Source organism: Lissotriton helveticus, chromosome 4_1 (assembly GCF_964261635.1).
Source record: "Lissotriton helveticus chromosome 4_1, aLisHel1.1, whole genome shotgun sequence".
In the NCBI taxonomy this organism is placed as follows: domain Eukaryota; kingdom Metazoa; phylum Chordata; class Amphibia; order Caudata; family Salamandridae; genus Lissotriton; species Lissotriton helveticus.
Window position 1 is genome coordinate 1,832,526,647 of NC_136063.1, and position 27,514 is coordinate 1,832,554,160.

Here is a 27,514-nt window from a genome sequence, read left to right on the forward strand (position 1 = left end):
TGTTGAAGACAAGAGCCAAATTGCACTTTTAAGTGCCAGTTTGGAAAATTCTGACCCAAGTACCCCACACCCCCTTTTTAGGTTTTGCTTCAGGAAACTGAATCAGCAATTAGAGCTCAGGGAGCAAGGCCTCCGGGCCAGATGGTATACCTATGGACCACTTAAAATCTAATATCGCACTATGGGGCCTCCTGCTGACAAATTTGTTAAATAATGCCTTTTGTACTAAGCCACCACATTTCTGGGCTCGCTCAAGCATTTATAGTTCCTGTTTTCAAAAAAGGAGACGGGGTTCACCTGAATTGTACACCCCCATTTCGCTGCTTGATAGCACAGTGAAGATCATTGGAAGGATAATCTTTAACCAATTGATAGACTTTGGCTAAGCTTAATAACACCTTTTCCCCCTGCCAGTACAGCTTTCGACCTCGGTTAGGTACAGTGCAGCAGTGCTTAAATTTACATCTGATAATGGGAAAGTATACTATCGCTAAGCACTGCCCACTGTACCTTGCCTTCAGGGACCTAGCTACTGCTTTTGATAACGTAGACGGATCAAGCTGTGGTTTACCCTCCTAGATCATGGGGTGGATCCCTCACTAGTAAAATTATTGTATATTCTTCATGAGAATCTTGGGCCGAGGGTTAGGTTTGGTCGCTCAGGGGAAATCACAGATGCTTTGCCTCAGGGTAGGATAGTGCGGCAGGGGTGTATTTTAGCCCCAGCGCTCAAATCACCCCGGGAGGGGTATCTCTGCGCTGGGGGCCATTGGGAAGATTAAGCGAGCAATTGCCCAGAGTCGCATGGTGCTGGACAGACCCCTGCCACCGGAGCCGGGGATCAAACCGTGAACCCCAGCGTCCAGCGTCAGTCACCCTGGCCGAGGCGCCAAACCTATGCTGTCCTTTACGCTCAATTCTTCTAAAAAGAGATCTGCTGAGGTTACCTATATAGTACACTCCTCCTGGGTGTGACATTATGTAGACAACTATAATGGTGAGCTAGGTGGTAAATCTATACATCCTATTAAATGTAAACTTTAGCCTACAAATACTGTAGGTCCATTCTATTTACAAATTATTTTGGAGGCTAGACCTTTGACTCTCAAGTTTTCCATGCTTCCTACCTTGACTTGTTTATCTTGAATGACATTTAAAAACACTCCAATCTGTCTACAATTCAAAGATTGTAAGAAATAAATACTGGCTGATTTTAAAAATAGTAATACAATTTAGTGTGTAACATAAAATCACCCCCATCCCAAAAACAAACATTGGCAATATCAAAAGGCCTCGGGTTAGAGGACTGTTGTATGATAATATGAAGCATAAGAAGTAAATAGTATGGGAATACATATATTTGCATTTGTGTGAAAGCAAAGAGCAGTAGGATAATATTGGTGTTAGTTAAAAGGTTATGTGTCAGTTGCACTGTCAAGCCATACCTAGAACTCCATGTTGGTTAAGGACTACCTTCCTCTTATCTGTGATGTGGCCAGTGAAAAAACAACGAAAATTATCCAGTGATTGAAGAGACTGTAATAGGATTCCATTGTCATGTGTTTGTCACTGAAAGTTCAAGCTTAGACAGCTGGATAAATAAACAAAATGAACACAGATGTGTGTAGGGCAAGTACTTTTTGGGTGGAAGCACACAGCTTCTGCCAAATCAAAACTGTTAACACAGGTTCACATTATGTGGGTGGAGCCAAAGCCTTTCTCTAGTGATGCTCACATAATTGTGTAGCAACAGCAGCGCTGTCAAGCCAGAACATAAATAATAAGTGGGAGAAAGGAGCTCCATAATCTTCCCTAAATACTGGGGTAGAAATACAGTAACAAGATGAAGTCAACATTTACCCATAAATAAAAAGATAATCTATCCAAAATACTTTAGAAACCTTATTATTTGAAATAAGATGGTGTCTTTATTTGATGACATTTAACACTTTAAAAAATAATTGCACATTTTTCAAAATATGTCGATGCTCACCTTATTTTTTAGGAAAGTTGCAGTGAAAACAAATACATTAGACAGTTTTATATGGATTTACCTGACTGTCAATAAAACTACAACTTTCAAACTCTGTCAAAGGAAATGACATCCAAGTGAATAGTAAGACATTCTAGACCTATCAGCATAGATGTAAAGATTAGTTTGTCAATGTTAGGGTAAATCAGGGTTTTGTAGTTTTTTTGTCGGTGTTTTGGGGAGGGGAATTAGACATTGTAGACATTGTATCTCACTGGCAGTCATCAGGGTCATAGCAAAAGTACTATTGCAGTAAATCTGCCCCTACCGTTGAGGGCAGCCATTAGTCACGTGAGGATTTTATGGGATCGTACTAAAGTTGCACACTGCTTTTATGCGCTCACACTGCACGATTTAAAAAGAAAAAGAAAAAAAGCTATTTGCATCTGTCTGTTTAGCCTACACCAGCGCACTGTTTTTTTTTTTAATAACCATAGGTCCACGTTGCCCATACTCTAACGGTAATTGTGCATTTCTAAACCTTTGCACACACACAGATTTGTGTGTGACTAAATCTACGACCGTGATCACATCTTCAGTGTGAGAATGCCCTGGAAAGTTGGTATGGTCTTGTGAGAGGCTTTGAGTCCCAGCTAGATGGTGTTTCATGATGAGGATTATTTCAAATATATTCCAAGAATCAATATGTACCGCAAGAATCAATATACACATGGCAAGGGTTACAAGCGTTGGAAGGTGAGATTGATTTTCCCTCAGTTTGCATAGGAATAATGTACGCATCTAATTAACTTGTCGCATTCATCAATAAATCTGAGGGTGAGGCAAGTCTACAGGGTCACAGGAGTGGGAATCGGTATTACAGAGGTAGACAAATACTAATTTCTCAAAACGAATGCTATCTCTGTAAAAGAGCTATTCCAGGCTGGGCTAACAAGAAAGCAAGTGAATCAGTGAAATTTTAGTTCGTTTAGGGTAAATCTCTAAGCAGTCCTAAAAGTGTTTTCAAACGTCTTTACAAATCACAGGGTGGAGTGAGTTCACCTTTAGAGAATTCATATTTTACAAGAGGGGTGTGACTTTGGGGACAATCACAATATTTAGAGCACTTGTACATTTTATAATTTTTCAGTTGTTACAGCTTTTAAATTGTTATCCACGAACAGAAAAACACATGAAAAACATGTTGTTCAAGTTGAGTTTCTCATATATTTGCTAAAAAACATCGGCAAATAATTTCAAGTTGAAAACGATAGTCAGATCCACCCAAGTTCAAGCCTAAATCATTTAACAAAGACTCTCATTGTATTCATCACTTCATATTGAATTGTTTTGTCAGCATCCGAGTGCTTCTTGGCAGCATCTCGGTTTGGTAATGTTAAGTCTTAATCTACCCACATGCTATATTTGAAACAAGGCCATTGCACCTTCTCAGGCCTTGGAACCAGTAACAGCATTCTTACACTTTCAGTCAAATTAGAGGAGGATTTATGTATTTTACTTATGAACCACAATGCATGCGAGCAAGTGTGTGCTCATCTGCAATGCTGAAAGTATATATTTTTTGTCTACAGACTTTTTACAGTAAGAATACAATGCAATTTATAATCACAGGATCATTTACAATTATTTCATTCTTACCAAAGGTCTGTCAGAGATAAATCATTATACTTATAATTATACTTCAGAACAGCTGTGATTGGTAATCAAACCTCTCGAAACCCGGCACCCTTTAACGATACATTCACTAGGTCTTCCCTCCATCCAGGACCTAAATCAGTACTTTTCAATTTACGAAAACAAATACTGTCTGACATTCAATCCCAACACTCCTAACTTTATGTCTTGTGAGATGCAAAGGGAGGTTTCAGCAGTCTTCTTATTAAACTTACACATAGTCACTTTTTACTCATTTATGGGCATGGAGAGTGGTGCCTGCGGGATTTCCTTTATTACGGATGCGCAAATCCACATTGCTGTGGTTTTGTGTGTGTTGGTGCTATTTCTATAAGAAGTATAACCCTCAATTTGGAAGCTGATGCACCATGGGAAAGGTGTAGAAAGGATTTAATCCATTCTGTGTCTGGGAAAATGTGTTCGTACATATAGCCCTATACCCACCCAGTATTCCTTCACTTTCCTCAGCCCTTTCCACTGTGTTGGCAGGGCATAGATGGGCAAGTAATCCTGTGGCCAACACACCTTTACATCTTCAGTTCACTCCTGTAGGCCAAAAGCCCAGTCACTACCTCTGCCTGCCCAATTGTAGGCAGGCCTCCATATATAAACGAGGATCTTGGAGCCACAAATGTGGTCCACAAAAGTAGCTTTCAGTCTCCATGCACACTGTATCATTCTTGTGTAGCGTTTCATATGCTAACTTGTTGTTAGAAATAGGGTCTCTCGGCGGCAGTAGTTTGCACCTTGTCCAAGTAGGGACCCACACTCTAGTCAGGATAAGTGAAGTACACACTAAAATTGCCTGTGCTCACCCTCTGGTAGCTTGGCTCAGAGCAGTCAGGCTAAACTAAAGAGGCAATGTGTAAAGTATTTGTGCACACACATACAGTAACACAGTGAAAACACCAGAAAAGTACTCCACATCAGTTAAGAAAAATAGCCAATATTTACCTGAGTAAAACAAGACCAAAATAACAAAAATCCAACATACACTTGTCAAGATATAAATTTATCAAGATGAAATGCAGTTATCGCGTTTAGAAACATAATAGATTCGGTCAGAGCTATCTCCGCATGCTCGATGGGAACAAATAGACTTCCAAGGGCCCAGGAACTGGATTTGGCACCACTTGGCAGAGTAGGGCTCTCAGCAGAGTAGCCCAGGGCTGCAGGTGAAGTCTTTGATGGCTTTGAAACTTCCAACAGGAGTCAAGCTCAACTCAAGCCCTTGGAGAAACGTTAGGAAACAGGATGAAGAGAGTGAAGGCCAGTCCTCTCACTCCCAGGACAGCGGCAGCAGGCCAACACACCAAATTGGCAGTCCCTTCTGGCAGCACAAAATCTCTTCTTCCCGGCAGATTGTCCTCAGTCCAGAAGTGTTCTGAGTATTTGGTGTCAGACGTCCAGTATTATACCCATTTTATCCTTTGAAGTAGGGAAACTGCTTAGAAAGTCATTTGTAGTACACAAGACCCTGCCCATTTTGGCCTGGTTCCAGGCACACTATAGGGGGTATGCAGCTTTTTGTGTGGGGACAGGTGCAGCCCTATTCAGGTGCAGATGTCCACTCCTCTCACTACTCTAGCCCAGGAAGACCCATCAGCCTAGTTATGGGCCATCGGGATATGCAGGGCCCACCTCAGCTCCCTTTCTGTGTGACTGTCTAGAGTGAATTCACAGAGCCCAGCTGTCATCCTGACCCAGGCGTGTATTCTAGGGAAAAGCAAAGGCACTGTAGTGGGGAAAGAAATTGCAGCTTTTCACTACCAGGATATTTAAAACTGAAAAACACATGTCCTACCTTTTAATTACATTGCACCCTGCCCATGGGGCTACCCAGGGCCTACCTTAGGGGTGCCTTACATGTGATAAAAGGTAAGGTTTGAGCCTGGCAAGTAGGTGAACTTGCCTGGTCGGCATGACAGTTTAAAACTGCACACACAGACTCTGCATTGGCAGACTTGATACATGTTTGAAGGGCTACTCATGTGTGTGGCACAGTCTGTATTGCAGGCCCACTAGCAGCATTTGACTTGCAGGCATTGGGCACATGTAGCTCACTGTACTAGGGACTTACCAGTAAATCAGATAGGCCAATCACTGAGAAACTAAATGGCATTACATTTTAGACACAGAGCACATGCACTTTAGCGCTAGTCAGCAGTGAAAAGTGCCCAGAGTCCTAAAATCAGCAAAACGAAGTTCAGCACAGAGTCAAAAACAGGAGGTCAGAAGCAAAAAGACGGGAGAAATCACACTAAAAGATGCCAGGTCTAACACTCATCATAAGTGCTGTTTCTCATGAGAATACTTTGAAAGTTATACAGTTTATATGAATCCACTTATGTACATGGCCAGGCCATTCACCAATGACTCTATATGATTTCAACCTTGCCAGCTTTGAACTTTATATTCTAACATCCAGTCTGTTGTGCTAAGAAAATGTGCTGATTTATAGAAACATTCTCTCTGATTCAGCTCTTTTAATAATACATATTTACCATCTATTAGCCTCCATGTAGTTTTTAATATTAAATTAATTTGCAGTTATAAGTATGCTATATTAAAATTGGAAGTTAAGTACACCACTTTTAAACAAGGTCAGCATGTAAAACCTTTGTATGTGGTTGTTTTTGCACACATTTAGAAATGATCTTGTCCCAAGTAGAATACATTAAGCCAGTGATTCTGTACCTGTGGTACGCAGACTCCTGGGGGTCCACAATGCCTATTCAGGGGGTCTGTGACTGCTTGGAAAATTAAATAATATTAACAGATTAATAATATAATATATATAATTAAATAATATTAACAGATTAATAATAGTATATATATATATATATATATACATATATGAGGGAGAGAAGAAATATGAAATTGGAGGCTAAAAATTAAGTTGGTGTCCGAAGATTGATTCGTGAGAACTGTGAAAGTGCATCAACCAGAATATAGTATGGATGATGGGTGGCCTCAATTGAATATAGAAAAGCTCCACCCTTCCCATTAAAATTACATTTCCAATTAGATTTTTTTATGACTTTGTATATTTGTTTGAATGCTTGTTTCTAAATGTTTATCTTTTGTCAAATCATCAAAATTGCTTAGGCCAGAGTCCCTGGCTTCCAGTTATGTCTCAGTGTGGGTCCTCAGATTCCAGTAATGATTCAGTAAGAGTTCCTGGATTCCAGTAATGATTAGGTGGGGGTCTGCAGAAGTCAAACGGTTAAGAACCCCTTCTTTAGGGTACAGCCATACTGTCCACTTTGTTAATAAAGAAAAGGCCTATGGCCTATTAAAAATAATGCATCATTTTGCGTCTGTAAGTCACTATTCTTTGATGCATGTTAGCTGTACTTAGCATTTTTCACAAATACTCGGCTTTTCTTTCATAAACAAAAGCATTACATTTGCATGAATGTTTTAAATCCACATTACTCCAGTTGGTTCTATTGAATTGTTGTTAAGTTTCCCTCACAGTGGTACTCGTTTTACCTAACTCAGGTAGATGGATGAGTGTACGCACCAGGATTCAAATCTGTAACAATGAGGCCAACCAAAAGTCCTAGCTATGAATGTTTGAGTCCACTGACTAGAATAAATCAGTGTATATGAGAAGGCCTCTATTCTGAATCGTGATTGTTTGTGGAGGTGACTGTTAATTCCATTCTCAAACATTCTGACCACCGTAATGCTTACGTTTTTATTTTAATCATTATGAATCATTTTGAATCTTCTAAAATTATCATATCAAGTTGGATTCTCATCAGCAAATAAATAATTAAGGACCTGATTTAACTCTTGGTGGGAGGGTTACTCCATCACAACGGTGATGGACATCCCGTCTGAAATATATATCTCAAAGTATATAATGGGATTTATATTTTGGGTGATAGGATATTCATCTCCGTTGTGACAGAGTAACCCATTCACTAATATCTAAATCATGATCAAAGTGTTATTTTCATCCAGTTAAGGAAAGTACATTCTTTCACAGCTTGGCACAAGGACACCGAGATAAGAGCAATGTGTACGATGCAGAATGCGCGACTAAAAAATGGAAGCATACAATGCCTACTTAGTGGGTCTATGTCTGCTTAAATAATAATAACAGGTAATAAAGTACAAGTAAAGAAGCAAAACGTACAATTAAACACATCCTGTAAAAATGAAGTTGTTTGCAACTATGGGCTAAAAATGATCCTTAGCTTCATTTGTGGGAGCAGCGCAAGAATATCAAACAGAACATAATATGGACAAGGGGTGACCTTAACTGAAGCGCCGACAAATAGCATGCAATAAGAGCAAAAAAGAAGTGATATACTAAAATCTAGCAGAATGCTTTTTTTTTTTTAAATAAAAAAATTAATTTAGAAAATCACCAACCTTCCCATTAAAATTTCGATTGTTCTATATTTAATTAAAGTTCATGATGTGTGAATTTGTTTAATGTATACTTGATTCTGTATGTTTACATATTTTTGAGTTTCAAATCAAATAAATTGCTAAGGCTGGGGTCCCCGGCTTCCAGTAATGATCGAGACGGTCTCCCTGGAAATCCAATAAGGATTTAGTGGGGGTCCACAGTCGTCAAAAGGTTAAAAACAGCTGCTATAGAATAAGAATGAGCGCATTGGCTGTAAGCTTTACTGAGGAAGAAGCCCTTTCTAGTCAGAGCGGTTCTCCTGAGTAATCACCTGAAAATAAGAAGGTCCACTTCTGGCTAGTAGCTGCCACGTACATGCCCTCCTAGATAACGGGCAGCAACACGGTATCTAAAAAGCTTTACAGAGATTCAAACGTTCATCAAGCCTTTAGCAAATGGGTTGGCTCTAAGTCGCACCCAGTGCCTAACTGCCAGACCTCATTGCTTCTCCTGGCAACCTCTTCAAATCTTGCCAAGTTGTTGTTCAGGGTTGTAATGGTGCAGGGCCCCAGGCCCTCATGCACTCATAATGATGACACAGATAGTTACTTTGCCACCACCGATGACATCAGGACCCTACTGGACAACGGCAAGACCGCAGCACTCATCCTCCTAGACCTCTCTGCAGCTTAAGACACTGACTGCCACCGCACAGTACGTGCACGCCTCCACGCTGCCGGGATCCGAAACAAGGCTCTGGATTGGACCGCCTCCTTCCTCTCCGGCAGAACACGGAGCGTCCGCCTCCCCCCATTCCGTTCCAAAGCCTCCAAGATCCTCTGCGGCGTACCCCAGGGGTCCTCCCTCAGCCCGACGCTGTTCAACATTTACATGGCCCCACTCGCACACGTAGCCCGACAGCACGACCTCAACATAATCTATGCCGACAACACTCAGCTGATCCTCTCCCTCACTAAGGACCCCATCACCGCCAAAGCCAACCTCCACGAAGGAATGAAGGCCGTCGCCAACTGGATGAAGACCAGCCGTCTGAAGCTGAACTAGGGCAAGACAGAGGTCCTCATTCTCAGCTCCAACACTTCAGCCTGGGACGACTCCTGTTGGCCGACGGCACTGGGGGCAGCCCCATCACCCACTGACCACACACGCAACCTGGGAATCATCCTCGACTCAACGCTCTCAATGACCAAGCAAGTCAACGCCGTCTCCTCCTTCTGCTTAAACACTCTCCGCTTGGTCCTCAAGATCTACAGATGGATCCTGACAGATACAAGAAAGACAGTCACCCAGGCCCTCGTCAGCAGCACACTCGACTACGGAACGGCCCTCTACGCAGGAGCCCCGACCAAGCTCATCAAACAACTACAACGCATCCAAACCTTGGTACGAACGATCCTCGACGTACCACGCCACGGCCACATCACTCCCACCTGAGAAACCTGCACAGGCTCCCCGTCAACAAGAGGATATCCTTCAAGCTCCTCACCCACACACACAAGGCACTCCACAAGACTGGCCCAGCCTCCTTTAACAGACGGCTCTCCTTCTACATCCCCAACCGCCAGCTACGCCCCGCCGACCTCTCACTCGCCACCGTCCCGTGCATCCGAAGAACAAACACTGGTGGGAGATCCTTCTGCCACCTCGCCGCCAAGACATGGAACACCCTCCCACTGAGCCTACGACAGACCCAAGACCTGCTGACCTTCAGGAGGATACTCAAGACCTGGCTGTTCGATCAGTATCGCCCCCCCCCCCAGCGCCTTGAGACCCTCGCAGGTATGGAGTGCGCTTTACAATTGATTGGTAGATTGGTGGAACTGGCATAGGGCACGTGTGCCTGGCCCCTTTTATTAGCAGGTTCACATGTCCAGTGGCGCCTGTGGTGGATAGGTGTGGGGTGGGGTGTAAGCCATCCCTCTGGGAGTGACTGGCACATCAGAACAACTAGAGCAGTGACCAGCAGGTCACTACAAGAGTAACAGACCTACACATTTCTCGATAGTGAAATCATTTAGTGATTGGAAGCTGCGAGGGGTCCAGTTATACCGCCATTCTAGGTATTTATAACCTGCACATGCTTCTCCCTGCTAAATAAAAATGGGCGTCATCTACCAACAAGGGCAGGCGTTCTTTGCTGTTACATAAATATTTAAGTATGGGGTAGTTCACATTTAAAGAGGTTTCCCACATAATAGTGGCCAAATGCATGTGTGCATGTTCATTTCTGCATTTTGACCATTTTTTCACGCCTGCCTTGACTGCGCTTTCGAAGATGTTAAAGAGCTTTGCCTCAAACACTGAACACTGCGAGAGGGCACACGATGTTGCCACAACCGGTTTCGTTCTATGCTGAGCTTTGCTGCTTTATGGGATATGGTGATCCTGGCAGAAACTGCACAATGAAGCTAGCTCTGCAGCTTGCACAGTAAAGCGGTTAAAAATACGAGGTGCCTATTTATGGCGCCATCATTAAGTTCCTCTGTGTTTGTGTCTTGGCTTGCAAAGACTTCAAAGGTTGGCCTCAGGGAGCCAGGCTAAAACACTGACATTTTTACTTAACTTGGTTAATACATTTACAGATGTAGCAGGCCTGTAAAAGTTTAACTTCTTAAATTCTTTTGAGAGTGCTGATCTCGCTGTACTCTTTATAGAGCATGTTACAACAAGAGATGGCAAGTTGCACTGAACAGGTTAATCGCCACTCAAAGGAGGAAGGGCTAAACCATGAAGAAACACAACTTCAATTTGAGGGGAAAAAAATATGGTTAGCCATGTTCTGCTTTTCTTTGTTGGTGTGCTTACTTATTCATGCCTCGAAGCATTACATTTTTGTATTTATTTAATTATTAAGCGCAGGTAGTTCATGAAATGAACCCGCTTCAAAGAGCTTAACACAACGAAACTGTGCAATATGACAGAACATTTCAAAAGTTACAGTACAACCCAAAGGTAAAGCAGTGACTGAAACTAATAACTTATGAATAGATTTGATCTGAAAAACATCAGTGCCCTTTAAGGTTCTCTCTGTGTGGGCCTGGTAGGTATATAATTCAAGTCCTTGCAGGATCTTTACCTAGGAGCTTTAATGTCATAAACATGTCTGCGAGAAAAACTTTAACGTGGGATAAGGGTGCTATGAGTGGGCCTAGGCGTAATTTAAATTACACCGATGTAATTCCCATAAGAGCAGGGATTTTACATTATGCTTGTTATACGATATCCCTGAAATTACACTATTACACTCGTTCGTGGTAAAATGTTACAGTGAAGTGACATTTGTGGTAAAAATGTACTGCAAACGCACAGGTGAACAGATCACATGTGACTGTTCACGTTACTTTTACGCAATTTTTTTACGAGAAATTTAGCCTTTTGTTAAAACATTGACTCCAAAATGCATTTTGCAATAGAATATAGCACCAAAAGTCAAATCTGTAATTTGTGTAACTTTGCTGAAATTTCACATATTTGTATGAAAGCAAAGTATGCGAATTTCAAACACACACCTACTATATTTTCAATTGGAACACCAAGAGTTATGTAGCAGATAAAATATGCTACTGCCAGTCAGCCTTCTGTGTTTTCCACTGTAGGGAGCCTCAATTTATTTTCATACAGTTTCTCATTGCAGCCCATGTTTAAAGGTGAGAAACACAGGTGCTGATCGTAGACATGTTTTAGAAAATCACAGGCCCATATGGATTTTACTCATTGAAAACTTACTGCAAAACAGGAGCTGTGTTTTAATCTAGCAACTAGGCAGTGGTGTGAAAAAAATAGACTGCTTTCCATAGATCTAAGCTCAGTGCAAATCTGTGATGTTTTATTTTTGATTTTCAACACAGTTCCGAGGTCCTCGTTATTTCTCCACGTAAAGCCTGCCTTTCCGGAGTTGCCAATAACATGGGTAGTGGTACATGGAGGCAGAACCCCGGTATTCCCATTTTGTTTGTTCTGATGTGTCGGTACAAGGCAAGGTTTCGGCCATTCAATATAAAAATATTAGTTAACTGTGAAAGTGCTGTCAGAAATGTATATTGACCATATAAGTGTTGAGGTTAAGTTTTTACAGTAATATTGTAAATATTGTAGGTTTGCTATGACTGCTCCTGAAATTACATTTGCATTTATTAAGCAATTTGTACTAGTAAATAAGGTGCAGGACTGTCCACTTTACTTTTTGTTACATCCACCATTTTGTTTAAATTGCTCCAATGTGTCCTGGGTATGATCTTTGTGATATTAAAAATATTTGTCTGCTTTGTTTCATTTACTAGTATATTATATGTTGCTTCTGTAACAACGTTCCTGTAGGATTCCTTTAAAAAATAATGTGGTTTGTAATGTGTGCATGGTAGCACAGAATTAGAGAATATTGGCTGGTAACCTATACATCTGAAAAGTTTATTGAACAAAACGGGATAGGATTTGGAGACACTTTCAAGAGACTTAATTGGGTGGGATCACCCCATAGGAAACTTTTACATAATAGATTACAGGACAGGTGGAGAGCGGAAGTGACATTTCAGTAACCTAACCTTCCGCAAAATTTGATAACTGGGGGAGAAGGGGTATTGTGAAAAACTACATTCACTGTTCAAAATGTACATGTTTTGGGGTAGTTTTGAATGTTTTTTTCAAATGTTCTCTTTAGTATATCCAAGTAAGGCACCTTTTCACCAGGTCAGTGGGACCTGAAAATCATGTTAACAAATATTTTAAATACCTAGATGTATTGTGTCCAGCCTCGTCTATTGACTGGTCAACAAATCCCTTATTTGCATTTGTGGTCAACATTACTTCAACAATTTTAAAGCTACGTCTGCAGAGACGTTATCTGCTTTCTAAACTTTCCCCATCGTAGTTAGCACGTACAGCTACAAAATGCTGCAGCCCCTAAGTAAAAATTGTAACACAGAATGGTATTGTTGCCCTTGTTTATCAAACTTTGGATTTTAAAGTACTAGATTTTTGACGATTAGCCTTATAGCATCTTCTGATGACACTTAAGAAAAGATTTCTATCCTACGTTTCAAGCTCAGTTTGCCAAGGTCCAGCACAATGTGTATTGAGAGGTTCCAGTGCTTCTGAATATCCAAAGCCGTATTTGCAAGTGTTACAGCAAGCTATCGTTAATTTATGAGTAAAAATAACATCCAGTGTGTGCTACAAACGTTTGTACAGTAAATAATGGCACTAAACACTCCTTTTGACTTGAAGGCCAATTGGCAGCATGTAAAATGTCAGCATTGTGGTTCAGCGTATGCATTATTAATCGTCTTTCTACTAAAAGGCCAGTTGTCTTTTCAAGCCTTTGAGCTCGGTATTCTAGACTTTGTAAAGCATTAGATAAGACCAACGTCTAATCAGCAATAACTTCTCTGGTAGTAAAACCCAAGTACACGCAGTGCAGTGTTCCTTTATTCCTTTGTGACTGCAGATCCCAAACAAACAATGGGCCAGAACAGCTGATCGTAGATAGAGCATAGAGTTATTGTTCAGTAACAAAATATGTAAATGGAATGAATAAAACCGCATTGTGGATCAATTGTACCCGATTACTGAAACATATGAGTTTATCGGGCACAGAAAAAAGCAAGGTAGAACAACAACCGACCTAGAGCCACAATCAATTCTGTGTCATCACCCCAGGAGATGTCCAAAGGGAAATTATATTGAACAGAATCATGTGTTGTAAGTAGAGAGCGGAGGTTTTTTTTTTGAGCTGCACATCTTGATTGCGTGAAAGGCTGAGTATATGAAAGCGTAGGAAAAAGCCAACAAAGTTTTGAGACGTAGCAGCGACCCTAGACCCCACCAGGTCAGGTCGCTCCCCCTGCGCACAGCTCCGCCTGTGTCTCCCTGCTCCAGCTGCCACTGCTGAGGAAGTTTGAGGCCCTCCACCACAGGCAGGCTACCACCTGCTCCTCATCCCTGGTGGCCAGTGGAAGGCCGTAGGTAGGTTTGTTCAACCTCCGCTTTATTGCTTTTATTGTATTGCCTGTATTTCATTATTGTGTGTGTGACTGCTGTTGTCTGTCTTCCCCCGCTGCCTGTACGTGCTCCCTGCCCCTTTTTTTCTTCCCTCTGTGCTCTCTCTGCCCGGTCTTTCCTTCTCTACCCCTCGCTGCCCCATGTCTCTGCCTGGTTTTCCCTTCTGTTCCCCTCTCTGCCCCTGTGTCTCTGCCCGGTTTTCCCTTCTGCTCCCCTCGCTGCCCCTGTGTCTCTGCCCGGTTTTCCCTTCTGTTCCCCTCGCTCCCCCGTGCCTCTCTGCCCGTTCTGCCTTCTGTTCTTAGCTGCCCCTTTATTTCTGTGTTCTGTATTTTGCCTCTGTGCTACTCGTTTTTCCGGTATTTCTGTGCCCTTTTGCCTTCTGTGCAACTTGTTTTTCCCTCGTTTTTGTGCCCCTTTTGCCTTCTGTTCCACTCGTTTTCTGTGCCCGTCTACCTTCTGTGCCACTTGTTTTTTCCCTAGATTTTGGGCCCCTTTTGCCTTCTGTTCCACTCGTTTTTTGTGCCCTTCTGACCTCTGTTCCACTCGTTTTTTGTGCCCTTCTGCCCTCTGTCACTTGTTTTTCCCTCATTTTTGTGCCCCTTTTGCCTTCTGTTCCTCTCGTTTTTTGTGCCCTTCTGCCTTCTGTGCCACTCGTTTTTCCCTTGTTTATGTGCCCCTTTTGCATTCTTTTCCACTCGTTTTTGTGCCCTTCTGCACTCTGTTACACTCGTTTTTGTGCCCTCTGTTCCACTTGTTTTTGTGCCCTTCTGCCCTCTGTTCCACTCGTTTTTGTTGTGCCCTTCTGCCCTCTGTGCCACTCGTTTTTCCCTCGTTTGTCTCCTTTTTGCCTTCTGTTCCACTCGTTTTGTGTGCCCTTTTGCCTTATGTGCCACTTGTGTTTCCCTCGATTTTGTGCCCCTTTCTCCTTCTGTTACCTTCGTTGACCCTCACCGCCCTCGCCGCTGCATCCCCTGCGGCCCGGCTAGCTTGAAGGCCCACTACCCTCGCCTCCCAGATGCTCTTCCCTCCCACCTCCCCATATATGCCAAAGGCACACCTAAGGCAAGCCCGTCAGAACCCCTGGCCCCCGCACCCGCCTCGATGACTGCCGCCACTATGACGCCAGCACTCTGCACGCTCTCAACTCCGGACGGAGCCACACCTGCTATAAGGCCGCCCTGAAATGCACACTTGGCCCCTTTACCAGCCGGAACTGCAGCCATACCAGCCTCAGAGCCGACGAACCACCCGCCAAGAAAGACCCCAACCACCTCCGATGCATACTACTGAACACCCGCTCCGCACACAAGCATGCCGTCGAGCTCTAGGACCTGCTCGACACAACATCCCCGGACGTCGCCTTCCTGACAGAGACCTGGTTTAACGACTCCTCCGCACCCGACCTCGCCATAGCCATCCCAGATGGCTACAAGATCACCCGTGTAGAGACTGCACCAACGGAGTCGGAGGAGGAATCGTCATCGTCTACAAGAATAGTATCAGGGTCTCGACTAGCACCGCCGACGCGCTCAGCACCTCCGAACACATGCATTTCCAGATCCACACAGACCCTAACTCCACCCTCGGAGGCACCCTAGTCTACCGACCCCCCGGACCCTGCTCCCAGACTAAGGTCATCGAGAAAACCGTCAACAGACAGCTAACTCAATACCTCGAAGACAACAGAATCCTGGACCCTTCCCAGTCAGGGTTCCGCAGCAACCACAGCACCGAGACTGCCCTCATCGCCGCCACTGATGACATCAGGACCCTGCTGGACAACGGCGAGACTGCAGCAGTCCTCCTCCTAGACCTCTCTGTCGCCTTCGACACCGCCTGCCACCGCACACTACGCGCACGCAGCAGGGATCCGAGACAAGGCTCTAGATTGGACCACCTCCTTCCTCTCCAGCAGAACCCAGAGCGTCCGCCTCCCCCCCATTCCGTTCCAAAGCCTCTGAGATCAGCTGCGGCGTACCCCAGGGATCCTCCCTCAAGCCCGACGCTGTTCAGCATTTACATGGCCCCGCTCGCACATGTAGCCCGACAGCACAACCTCAGCATAATATCCTACGCCGACGACAGTCAGCTGATCCTCTCCCTCACCAAGGACCCCATCACCGCCAAAGCCAACCTCCATGAAGGAATGGAGGCCGTCGACGACTGGATAAAGACCAGCCATCTGAAGCTGAACTCGGACAAGGCGTAGGTCCTCATCCTCGGCCCCAACCCTTCAGCCTGGAACGACTCCTGGTGGCCGACGGCAATGGGTGCAACCCCGACACTCACCGACCACGCACACAACCTGGGAATCGTCCTCAACTGAACGCTCTCAATGACCAAGCAAGTCAATGTCATCTCCTCCTCCTGCTTTAACACCCTGCGCATGCTCCTCAAGATCTACAGATGGATCCCGACAGATACAAGAAAGTTAGTGACCCTGCCCCTCGTCAGCAGCAGACTCGACTACGGAAACGCCCTCTACGTGGGAGCCCTGACCAAGCTCATCAAACGACTAAAACGCATCCAAAACGCCTCGGCATGACTGATCCTTGATGTACCACGCCTGGGCAACATCACCCCCCACCTGAGAAACCTGCACTGGCTCCCAGTCAACAAGAGGATATCCTTCAAGCTCCTCACCCACGCACATAAGGCACTCCACAAGTCCGGCCCAGCCTACCTCAACAGACAACTCTCCTTCTACATCCCCAACCGCCAGCTAGGCTCCGCCGACCTCTCACTCACCACCGTCCCACGCATCCGAAGAACAACCACCGGTGGGAGATCCTTCTCCCACCTCGCCGCCAAGACATGCAACACCCTCCCACTGAGCCTATGACAGACCCAAGACCTGCTGACCTTCAGCAGGATACTCGAGACCTGGGTGTTCGATCAGTCGCGCCCCCCCAGCGCCTTGAGACCCTCGCAGGTATGTAGTGCGCTATACAAATGATCGATTGATTGATTGATTGATACACAGTATTAACATAATAAAGTCAAAATTATTGCCTGAAAAGTACATAAACACAGGGTTGCTGGAATTTCTAAATTCTGTGAAAAACGCAAACTCCACATATTCATGAAATTGCCACTTAACCCGTCATCTGCTGCTTAGTTTTAAATTTCAGCAAATACGGACTCTAGCTCAAAACAGTTACAAGGATGCGGCGCATATGAAATGCAGTCCAGCCCCTACAATGTAAATGTATGATACAGTCATTATTTGCTGCTGATGTGTTATTAAAGGTTTTAGTAGGGTATGTGGGGATTTAAGCATGGTGTTTGGTGTCCTAAGGCTTCTGCACTGTTTCCTGAGTTGCTTCTGCTGCCAGAGGCTGTACGGTCTCAGTATGGCATGAAGAACCTGGAGGGATAGAGCAGAGAGCAGCAAGAGAAGCAAAGCAAGATGAGGGCGGTCTTCCATTTGGGAGACCATTAGGTTCTCCTCTGTGTGCTTTATTCATGCCTATCCCACCCATCACTTCTATGGTACTCTCTCTCAACCACTCTCTGTTGCTGTAGGCAGAATGTTCAGACTATGACCCAGGAGTGAGGTGGGATAGAAAACCGGAACCGCGGAAGTAGAGTGTTCAGCAGCCTTCTGAATGGATTTATAGTACTGAGGAGTTCCCACCAAAATAATCCCTGTCATTGTTTCCATGTTTGCTCTTTCATTTTTGCGCATAAGTTCAGAGCTTCATACTTCTGTAAATCTTCCCATCAAAATTCTTGTTAACCTAGGAAAGAAAAAAATATGTACTTAAAAAAAAAAAAAATTCGGGATACCCTATAAATGTAAAAGTAGCTGATAGGCAACCAAAAATAATGCAAGGCAATTGCTTTTTCACCCTAAATCATTTGAAGCATTTAATGCTAACATCAATACATTAGTTTGTCTTAGTTATTCAAAAAATAATACATTAGTGTTACAGTTACGAATTTTTCCTTCCTCAATTTAAAGCATTAGCTACTTTATAGTTTTGAAGAATAGCCTGAAAAGCTCTTTTCACAGTTTAGGTTTTAGGACATTATTTTGATTGCAGCATACCTTTCAACTTCTTCCTGGTAACACACACACACCGACTGAAAAAAAGTTTTTGATCTACATAAAAGCATTGCTAAGTATTGCCTTGTAGATAACACGCCCATGCTTAGACGACATGCTGATGGCCACGAGCATTCAATGAAAGGATTTGAATATTAAGATGAGGTCCTGATTAAGGTAGGCAGATATGACAAGATTCACCCCACTGATGCACGGATTTCATCCCTGTTGCATTGTCGCCAAAATCATTAACTACGATTGAGGCCTTAACCACCAAATAAAAATATTGCTCAGTTATTAAGATTTCCAAATCAGCAATTTGTAGAAACAGAGCAGGTGTCACCAGGGCCTTAACATAGCACTCTCAACGGCTGGTCACATCTAGAATAACATCAGGCTGAGCTATCCAACCAGGAGGTGATGTTTTAATGACCTTGAGCTTTGGCCAAGATCAAAACACACTTTCGGCTGTGCCTGAGCCCTTTCCGCTTGCTCACCCTTGGACACTGTTTACAGATCTCTCAAATCCCAGGCATTGTCAGGTAGAACCTGGTATCACTGGATGTTTGTTTGAGGGACCAAAAACTAAGCTTCAGGCTCTCCGGTCGACATGCGTTGATTTAAATTATTGATGGTAAGAGAGTCTTGGGGAGAACAGCAAGGATTGTTTAGCCAATGGTTAAAAAAAGAGCAGCACACCGAAAATAAAAAAATCTAGATTTATTGCTTTCAGTTCAGGCAGTGTTAGAAGACTTTTCAGAGGGCGAGGGATCTTGTTCTGTACTGTGTAGCCAGAATCCTATGTGGTACCTTTGATATGAGCACCTTATTAGAGTGAAGGGTAGGCACTTTTAAGAATGGGCCCTGTAACTACCATGTAATAAATTGTAGAACATATTTTTCTAGTCATAATCAGATTGCACTTTTCTGCTTTACAACAAGGTCAGGAATTTGAATAAACTGTCGATCTTTTTAAACCCTGCTCTTAGCCTTTAAACCTCCTATGCAATAGAAGGCGTCGGTAAGTTAACTACACTAAATATTGATCACCTGTTTAGAAACCAAGCTGCCAATAGCAACTGGAACTATTTGACAGAGCAATTTAATGCCAAATTAAGGTGGTTTATTAATCTAACCCATTAGCTTTTTTCTGAATAGACTCCTCTGGAACTTTGTGCACCGCGTGCCATCTACCGACTTTGTTTCCTCCTCCTCCTCCTCCTCCTCCTCCTTCCCAGAGCATTGCGAATGAAATGTGACTTAACGGTTCTTCGGATACTTAAATGTTGGAGACAGATATGCAGCCTTGCTTCAGTACTACTTGACTCGTAGACTTGTGTTACAATGGAGGAATGAGGACTTTAGCTTGAACCTATGACCCATTATACCCTTATATAGCTTAATGCTCCTTCCAGGAAGTTGGAAATAGTGCAATCCAATAGTGAAAGCACATTTTATGACACTCCAGCCCAGTACTCATAAAGAATGGCCCAAGCAGGTGAAAATCCGTGAATAGATATTTAGGGGGCCACAAAGCTACACCATACACGAAGCAGAAATTCCACAACATTATAATAAGCTGTGTGCAGGCAAAAAGGTATTCTATCCCTGTAAGAAATCAACTACAATGAGGGACATCTACAATGCACTTATGACTGAAAGTGTACGTTTTTAGGGTTCAGACATGGGTGGTGCATAGGGATAATAAGGAGGTCTAGGTCTCACAGTTGGGTGGTGCACAGGAGTAGTAAAGTGTTTTTTCTGTTCAGTGATATGTAGTGTTGAGGGGTACTAAAGATATTTTAGGCAAATATAGTGTTCATGAGTTCTATGTAATGTGTGGTTATTTGCTTTGTAATGGTGGTGAATGAGAGTGCGTTGCAAGTGTTGTCGTTTCTGTGAGTGGTTGGTAATGCGTAGTGTTGATGTTCATTGTAGTAACCCATATTCAGCAAAAATCCTTGTCAAGGTAAGGGTTAATGAGCTTCTTGGGTATTACACAGGTGCGGCCGGTACAGGTAAGTGCAGTGGAGGGCTGGGCGGGGGAGAGCCGACAGACAACAGGATAGGGAAAATAAAATGAATAAAATCACTTATCTTGCCCTCGCCCCATCGCCAAAATGTTGGAAGATATATGTATGCCCTGAAAAACAGTGCGTATTAGAGGTAGTTCTCCATGCCCCTCTAGTCTTGGAAGGGGCCAACCAGCTCCCTGATATCTCTGGGATGATGAATGCAAGACATCTGAGAAGCCAGGAGTCATTGATTTAAGGTAGTGTGCCATGAGCACCAAGTTTACGACAGTCATGTTGGTGGTAGGACATGTATTATGCAAGATGTTCACTTTGGTGTCACTGTTTCATGAAAATCTAGTATCACTAAAAAAGCCTTAGGCTGTTCCATCCAAATCTGTATTTGGTGCAAAAAGGCATCGGTTTTTAGTGCTATCTCTGGCATTGCACATCGGTACAGTTTCCTTTCACTAGCCTACCTAATTTGATTGGGAAAAAGTCGCTTGGATTCAGAAGAAAGGAGATGCTGGCTAGAGACTGTGTTCATGTGTTAGGCATAGATTGGTTTATTCCTCATCTCTTCGCTCTTTACTGTCAAAAGTCCTTCTAAACCTGTGTTTGGACTTTGAGTGTCTCTGCACCTATTACTCGCTTCATTCCCCGGCTATCCTTGTTATCAATATTATCTCTTGCAATTGTCCGCGTGATTTTATATCTTGAGGGACAGTTATAGATGGAATAGCAAATATCCTAGGGAACTCTGTATGTCGCATAAATAGACACTCGGACACAGTTCAATTTATAATTGATGGTTATGCTGAAAATCGGACATTGATCCATTCCTCTTGGACCTATGCTGCACATTTTAGCCTTTAGACAATTTGTTTTAGTGATTCATATTTGAGAACTATTTTGGCAGAACTGAAACAAATCTGAAAAGATTGAACAGTTAAATAAATCAGTTGATGGTATTTTTTATTTTTGTTTTTTTTTAACTTTCCTAAATAATGTAGATGGTGTGCATGTAATTATTTAGTAGGGCATCAGAATTGTAACTTCTACGAGGTCAGCTCTAAAGACTCTAATATACGCCTGTATATATGTGTACGAATATTGTTACCTTTCGTTAAAGCCATCATTGTCCATTAGCAATACCCGAAGATTCCATGTCGCTATCGGCACCAAGCCACAGTCCTCAACATATGGTTCACAATGTATGGCATTCTGGGACTTTGGTTTGTGATTGTCCGCCCAGTACCAGAACGCAGTGGCACAGGGGGCCCTAGTTTTGAAGGCAAGCGGTCGCTTGATATTTGTCTGGTCTCTGAAAGAGACTGTCTTTTTAAATAAGCGTACAACTCATGAGAAACCTATATAAATAGATGCGCGTAGCTGGTACAACTGCCAGCACATGTATTTGCATTTGACGTAGACCTGTGCTGCCCGTGAAGGCTCCAGTTGAACAGAAGTGCCTTTTAAATACTTTTGCGCTGTGTGGTCACAAACAACATTGGGGCCCATCGGGAGACGGGGAGGGGAAGAACCGACCGGACACAGATGTAAGGTGTGATAAAGGCCGCTTTTATTGGAAAACAGGTGCATCCTGAAACATACCCCAACCTTGGCCTTTGCCGTACAAAACTAGTCCTAACTAATTATACATATACCTGACCAATCCCCCCACCCCCACCCCTAAACAGTTCCCCAACAACATCATAAACATCCTTATCAGTTACCCAAACGCCTGCCTCAACTGTTTTAACCTCTGCCATATGTACACTCCCTCCCCTTCAACCAGTAAAGCTCCTTCCTCCTATCCTACCCCCCCCATTATAACTAGGGAAAAGCGCCATCCTACAAAAACTCTCCAGCACCTGCTCCCAGCGACAACACATCTCAACCCTAACACAGAAAGCACCTGCGACCAACAAAAACCCCTTATTTTCCCAACCCTGAAGAGAAGAAAAGAACCCCCCCCCCATCCTAAAGGAGGGCGGGTGGGACAAAATTATCTGAGCCCCCCGGCTGCTGGGTCACTGTCCCATGAAATGGTGCACAGTGACCCAAAATGGCCGCTTTTTAACCCTCCCAGCCCAAAAGGAGCCCAAAAACCGCCGCCCAGCCCAACCAGCCCAAAGTCCCTTCCTGTGTCCGACTAAATACCTCCCCTCCCCTTCCTCCCGGGGCCCCAAACTCCCCGGGGGGGCGAGCCTCCCTCCGGTCGGCCACCCCCCGCAAAGCCCCATTGGGGCCCATCGGGAGACGGGGAGGGGAAGAACCGACCGGACACAGATGTAAGGTGTGATAAAGGCCGCTTTTATTGGAAAACAGGTGCATCCTGAAACATACCCCAACCTTGGCCTTTGCCGTACAAAACTAGTCCTAACTAATTATACATATACCTGACCAATCCCCCCACCCCCACCCCTAAACAGTTCCCCAACAACATCATAAACATCCTTATCAGTTACCCAAACGCCTGCCTCAACTGTTTTAACCTCTGCCATATGTACACTCCCTCCCCTTCAACCAGTAAAGCTCCTTCCTCCTATCCTACCCCCCCCCATTATAACTAGGGAAAAGCGCCACTCGAAAGCCCCTTACCGCTTTCGACCCCCCCCCCTTAGGACCCCTGCACCTTCGGATACCTTTGCACCCCTATTGCCCGGTCCAACGCTTCCTTCAGCTGTACAACATAGAGCTCCATCCCATATCTTGACAAATGTACACCATCCTCCATGAAAAAGTAGACCGCCCCATACTTCAGTTCCGGGTGCTCCTTTCTACCCACCCCTTCCTTCTCACAAAAGGCCCTCATCTCCCTGTTAATCTTCCTCCTAGTCCTGTCAATAGCCCCTGGTCTCTCTGCCCCCCTCCAACATCTCCTGGGTATAAATTCCGACCAGATGACGTAACACCCTGCCCACTGCCTCTTGATCTACAGTAAATCCCTCCGCATCTGCTTCACCAGTGCCAGTCCCTTACACTGAACCAGGTCGTTTTCCCCCAGATGAACCACCAAAACATCCGGGCACACCCCTCCCCGCACAACATTATTCAAAACCGGCACCAACTCGTGCCAACGCATGCCCCCTTTTCCCCTCCAATGACATCTAAACAACTGCTCATCTAATTCAAGGTTAAGGTTCCTGTATTTTTCCCACTCCGCCTTCTACGCTCTCTTTACAAAAGAATGGCCCACCACGTATATAGACACTGCTGCCGCTGTAGGCCCCGCCACCGCACCTGCAAAGAGACATATGTAAGCAGCAAATCCAAACTCCAGCTTAGTCCACCACTACCCCTCGCAACCTGACATACGTCTTATAACAGTCCGATTTCCAGCGCCCCAGCTGTTTAATTTCCTCCTTCCCCCAACCTTTTCGCGCCGCCTCCGTCGCCGCCCCGATGCGAAATGAATGCGTCCCGAAGTCTTTTGGATCCTCACCCATAGACCGCAGGGCGTGCCGCAGGACCCATAACAACTGCGCAGCCGTCACCCGTCCTGCCTCTCTCCTGCCGAACACTTCCGCCCCAACCTGCACCCCCCTGTCCGCCAGCCGTCTCCCCCATGCCACCGGACACACCGCCTCCGTTCCCCCAGGACCCAGCAACACCCAAGTACCCCTCCCTCGCTGATCAGTCTTGGAACGTTGAAGCCGCACTGCGACCTCCCTGCCTCGGAACTCCACCTCCCCCCACGTCAGCCCCGCACGCCCCTTCAAACCCACCAACTCTGACACCCGAAAGGCCCCGAAATACATCCACGACATCAATGTGGAAAACCGCACCGTCTCCTCCCGATCCCTGCACACTGCCGGTAAACAGCCCACCAGTCCTACCAACATCGCCTCTGTAATCGGCCGTCTCCTCCGCGCCCGAGCCCCTCTCTCTCTCTCCCAACCCTCCAAAAGACGCCCTCCCAATTCTCCCTCCGAAGGGGCATAACTCCACCAAAGCTTGCCCATCAACGCCAAACCTGCCAGTTTGCCCGCAATTGTCACCCTCGCCAGACCTTTGTCCATTAACCCCAGCATGAATTGCACCACCTGCTCTTCCCGACGCCACTTGCTCCGCTGCCTTACCGCTCCAAAACGCAGAAACTCCAGCCAGGCCTGTTCGGAACTCCTCCACGTAGACGCTGCCAGGGACGACCTCACCAACTGAACGACCCGCGCTCTCCCACCAACCACATCTCCTCCGGCACCTTCGTCTTGACCGCCTCCGTGGCTAGCCCATGGAACCTCTGCCACTGCGAACGAGACAAAGCGTCCGCAATGTCATTGTCCACTCCCGGCACATGCTGAGCCCGAAACAAGATATTGTGTTCCAAGAACCTCAACACGAACACGCGCATCAGCTTTAGCACTTGGGGCTCCCTCGCAGACTGCCGGTTCACCACCTGCACCACCGACATATTGTCCACCTTGAACAACACACGCCTGTGCGCCAACTCACGCGCCCACACTGTCACAGCCACCACCAACGGAACAACTCCAAGAAAGCAATGCTCCTACCCCCCGCCTGCCACTGCTCCGGCCATTGTTCCGCGCACCACCTGCCCGCCCAGTAGAGACCGAAACCTCCGACTCCCGCCGCGTCCGATGACATCGTCACATCCCACTCCCACTCCTCCGGGGGCGCCATGGGAACACCGTTGAAGCGCTCCAAAAACGCCAACCACATGCTCAGATCTTCTCTCGCGCCCGCCGATAGTCGCACATGATGATGTGGCAGCGACAAACCGGACAAGGCCAATCCCAACCGCCGACAAAAAGTCCGCCCCGCCCGCACAACGCGGCACGCGAAGTTCAAATGCCCCAGCAACACCTGTACCTCTCGCACCAACACCTTCGGCTTAGCCAACATGCCCCTCACCAACTCCACCATCGCCGCCCGCTTGTCCTCCGGTAGGCGTGCTTCCATGGCCGCTGAATCGAGCTCAATCCCGAGGAACGACAGCACCGTGCTGGGCCCCTGCGTCTTCTCTGGCGCCAAAGGAACCCCCAGGTAACCCATCAGGTCCGTAAAACTGCTCAGATGTTGCTGGCAGTCCGTCGAACCGGGTCGACCCACCAGGAAGAAGTCGTCCAGGTAATGCGTTATCGCCTCAGAGCCTGTGTGCCAGGAAAAAGCCCACTGCAAAAAAGAGCTGAAACGCTCGAACAAAGCACATGACACGGAGCACCCCATTGGAAGCGCTCTATCGACAAAAATGAGCCCATCAAGCTGGATCCCCAGCAACTGATTATCAGCTGGGTGAACCAGCAGCAACCGAAATGCCGATTATACATCGCATTTTGCCATGAGCGCCCCCCAACCTGCCGTCGTCACCAACTTCCTCGCGACGTCCACGGACGAGTATGACACCGACGCCACATCCGCCGAGATAAAGTCGTTCACCGACGCGCCCTCCGGCCATGAGAGATGTTGAATCAGGCGGAATTGACCTTGCTCTTTCTTTGGGACCACTCCAATGGGTGAAATGATCAAATCTGGCAACGGCGCTTCCTCGAAAGGTCCCACCATCCTCCCCTCTTTCACTTCCTTGAAGAGCTTCTCCCGGACGATACCCTTGTGTGCGTTCACGGACTTCAGGTTCTCAGCCCATCGAGCGATCCGCGGACCCTCTACCCCAAACGGACACCCTCCCTGAAACCCCGACGCAGCACCGTCGCATCGTCCGCCCGCGGATACGCCTCCAAGAAAGGTTCCAGCCGATCCAGCCTAACCGGTGTACAAGCCTTTTCCCAGGGTACTCGCTCCCCCCTTCCCCCTCCCCTCCCCCTGCCGGGCACGGGAGCCGGGTATTGCCCCTGTGTGGGGCCTCCCCAAAGCCCCCAGCATCGCGCCTCTGGGTGACGTTTTCCACAAGCGGAGCACTCATGCCTAAAGCGGCACGTCTGCCGGAGACAGGAACCCCTGTTAAAATCCCAGCAGGTCCCAACGCTGGGACTGCTCCCGGCTCCCCCCATCCCCACCCCCCCACGGGTGGGGCGGGCCGAAAAGGGGGAGGGAGCCAGCGGCAAGCCACTGGCCGTGTAGATAGTGCGGCCAAATTTCGCCCCACTCATCGTCTGCTGGTACAGGTCCGCGTCCAACTCCCCCCACTTAGCCTCCGGGTCCGACGCCATGCGCGCCCGGAACTCCTCATCGTAATGCGACCAAGCATTGCCCCCGTAGGTCACTTGCGCCCGCCGCACCACATCCATGTATTTGAACAGCGCGACTGCCCTGTCAGGGTACTTCTCACAGTACACGCTCGCATATATCAAGAAAGCCGCTGACCAATTCTCGATATTAACCGGCACTTTCGACCGCCTCGCCAATTCCTGCTCCTCCTCCTTCGAACCCTCCTTGGCCATCAATTCCCGGTGTAGCAACTTTAAAATCTCTACGTACTCCCCCTTCCAGATCTTCTCCTTAGTTGCCATCGACAAATGCGCCCCCAATGGCTTCGCCACCCCCATGTACGGCAGCTTCCTGACTGGAACCTTGCAGCTCTCCTTCGCCCCGGCGCCCGCCGCCGCCGACCCCCCAGACGCCACGCCCGTCCCCGCACTCACCGACGCTGCGCCATCCGCCTCCGTACACACCCCGGCATCTATCACATACCTACCCTTCACCAGTCTCACCTCATCCCCTCCCACAGCATCCGTCCCCACCGACACTTGGCAACCGCCAGCCCCACCTCCTCCCGCCTTGCCTCCATGAGGCGCGCCCAAGCCACTCCCCGACCCCGTACTGGTCTTACCTGGCGTCAAGGCTGGCGTCCTCACCGGATCCCGCCGCCTAACCAGGTCCGCTGGGGGGGCCGTCACTCGCGGCACCACTTGCCGGGGGCACTCCTGTAAAACACTGCCAACAACATTACTGACCTCCCCCCCGCCTCCCGCAGCTCCCCCTCCTCTTCTGACTCCATCTCTACACTCCCGTCACCGTCAGCCAAAACCCTTCCTATGGACACCCTGCTTAGACCTGCCTTGTCCCTACACTCCGTCATCAATGTACCTAAGTCCACACTCACTCTCCTCCTACTCTCCTGGTGGTAAGCAGAGTAACCCGCCACATCGTTGCTCCATCCCCGTCCCCCGGCGGCCGGATCGACCCATCGGGAGGGGGGCGTCGGAGAGCTATATCCCGGCCATCTGTCGTCCGTCCACACAAGGTCCCTCGTTGGAGCGCGACCGCCCGTACTAGGCAGAGCCGGCCCATCCACTCGGCGGGGTGGAGCCGCATGCTGCTCACCCAAGCCCCTACCCCACTGCTCCTGCCAAGAGAAAAACGGGGAAGTCCAGCATGCTGGGGCAAAACCCTCTCTGCTACCTCCCCATCCACCTCTCCCCCCTGCCGCAGAATGCCCTCCTAGCCGCGCTGGACGCCCCCCCCACCCACTCTCCCCC

The 27,514-nt window shown here is 46.6% G+C and overlaps 1 protein-coding gene across 4 annotated transcripts in view; it reads left to right on the plus strand.

Annotated features, from left to right (window-relative positions):
* POF1B (POF1B actin binding protein) overlaps positions 1-27,514 on the plus strand; it is a 234,852-nt gene that overhangs the window by 132,242 nt on the left and 75,096 nt on the right. The window lies entirely within an intron of this gene.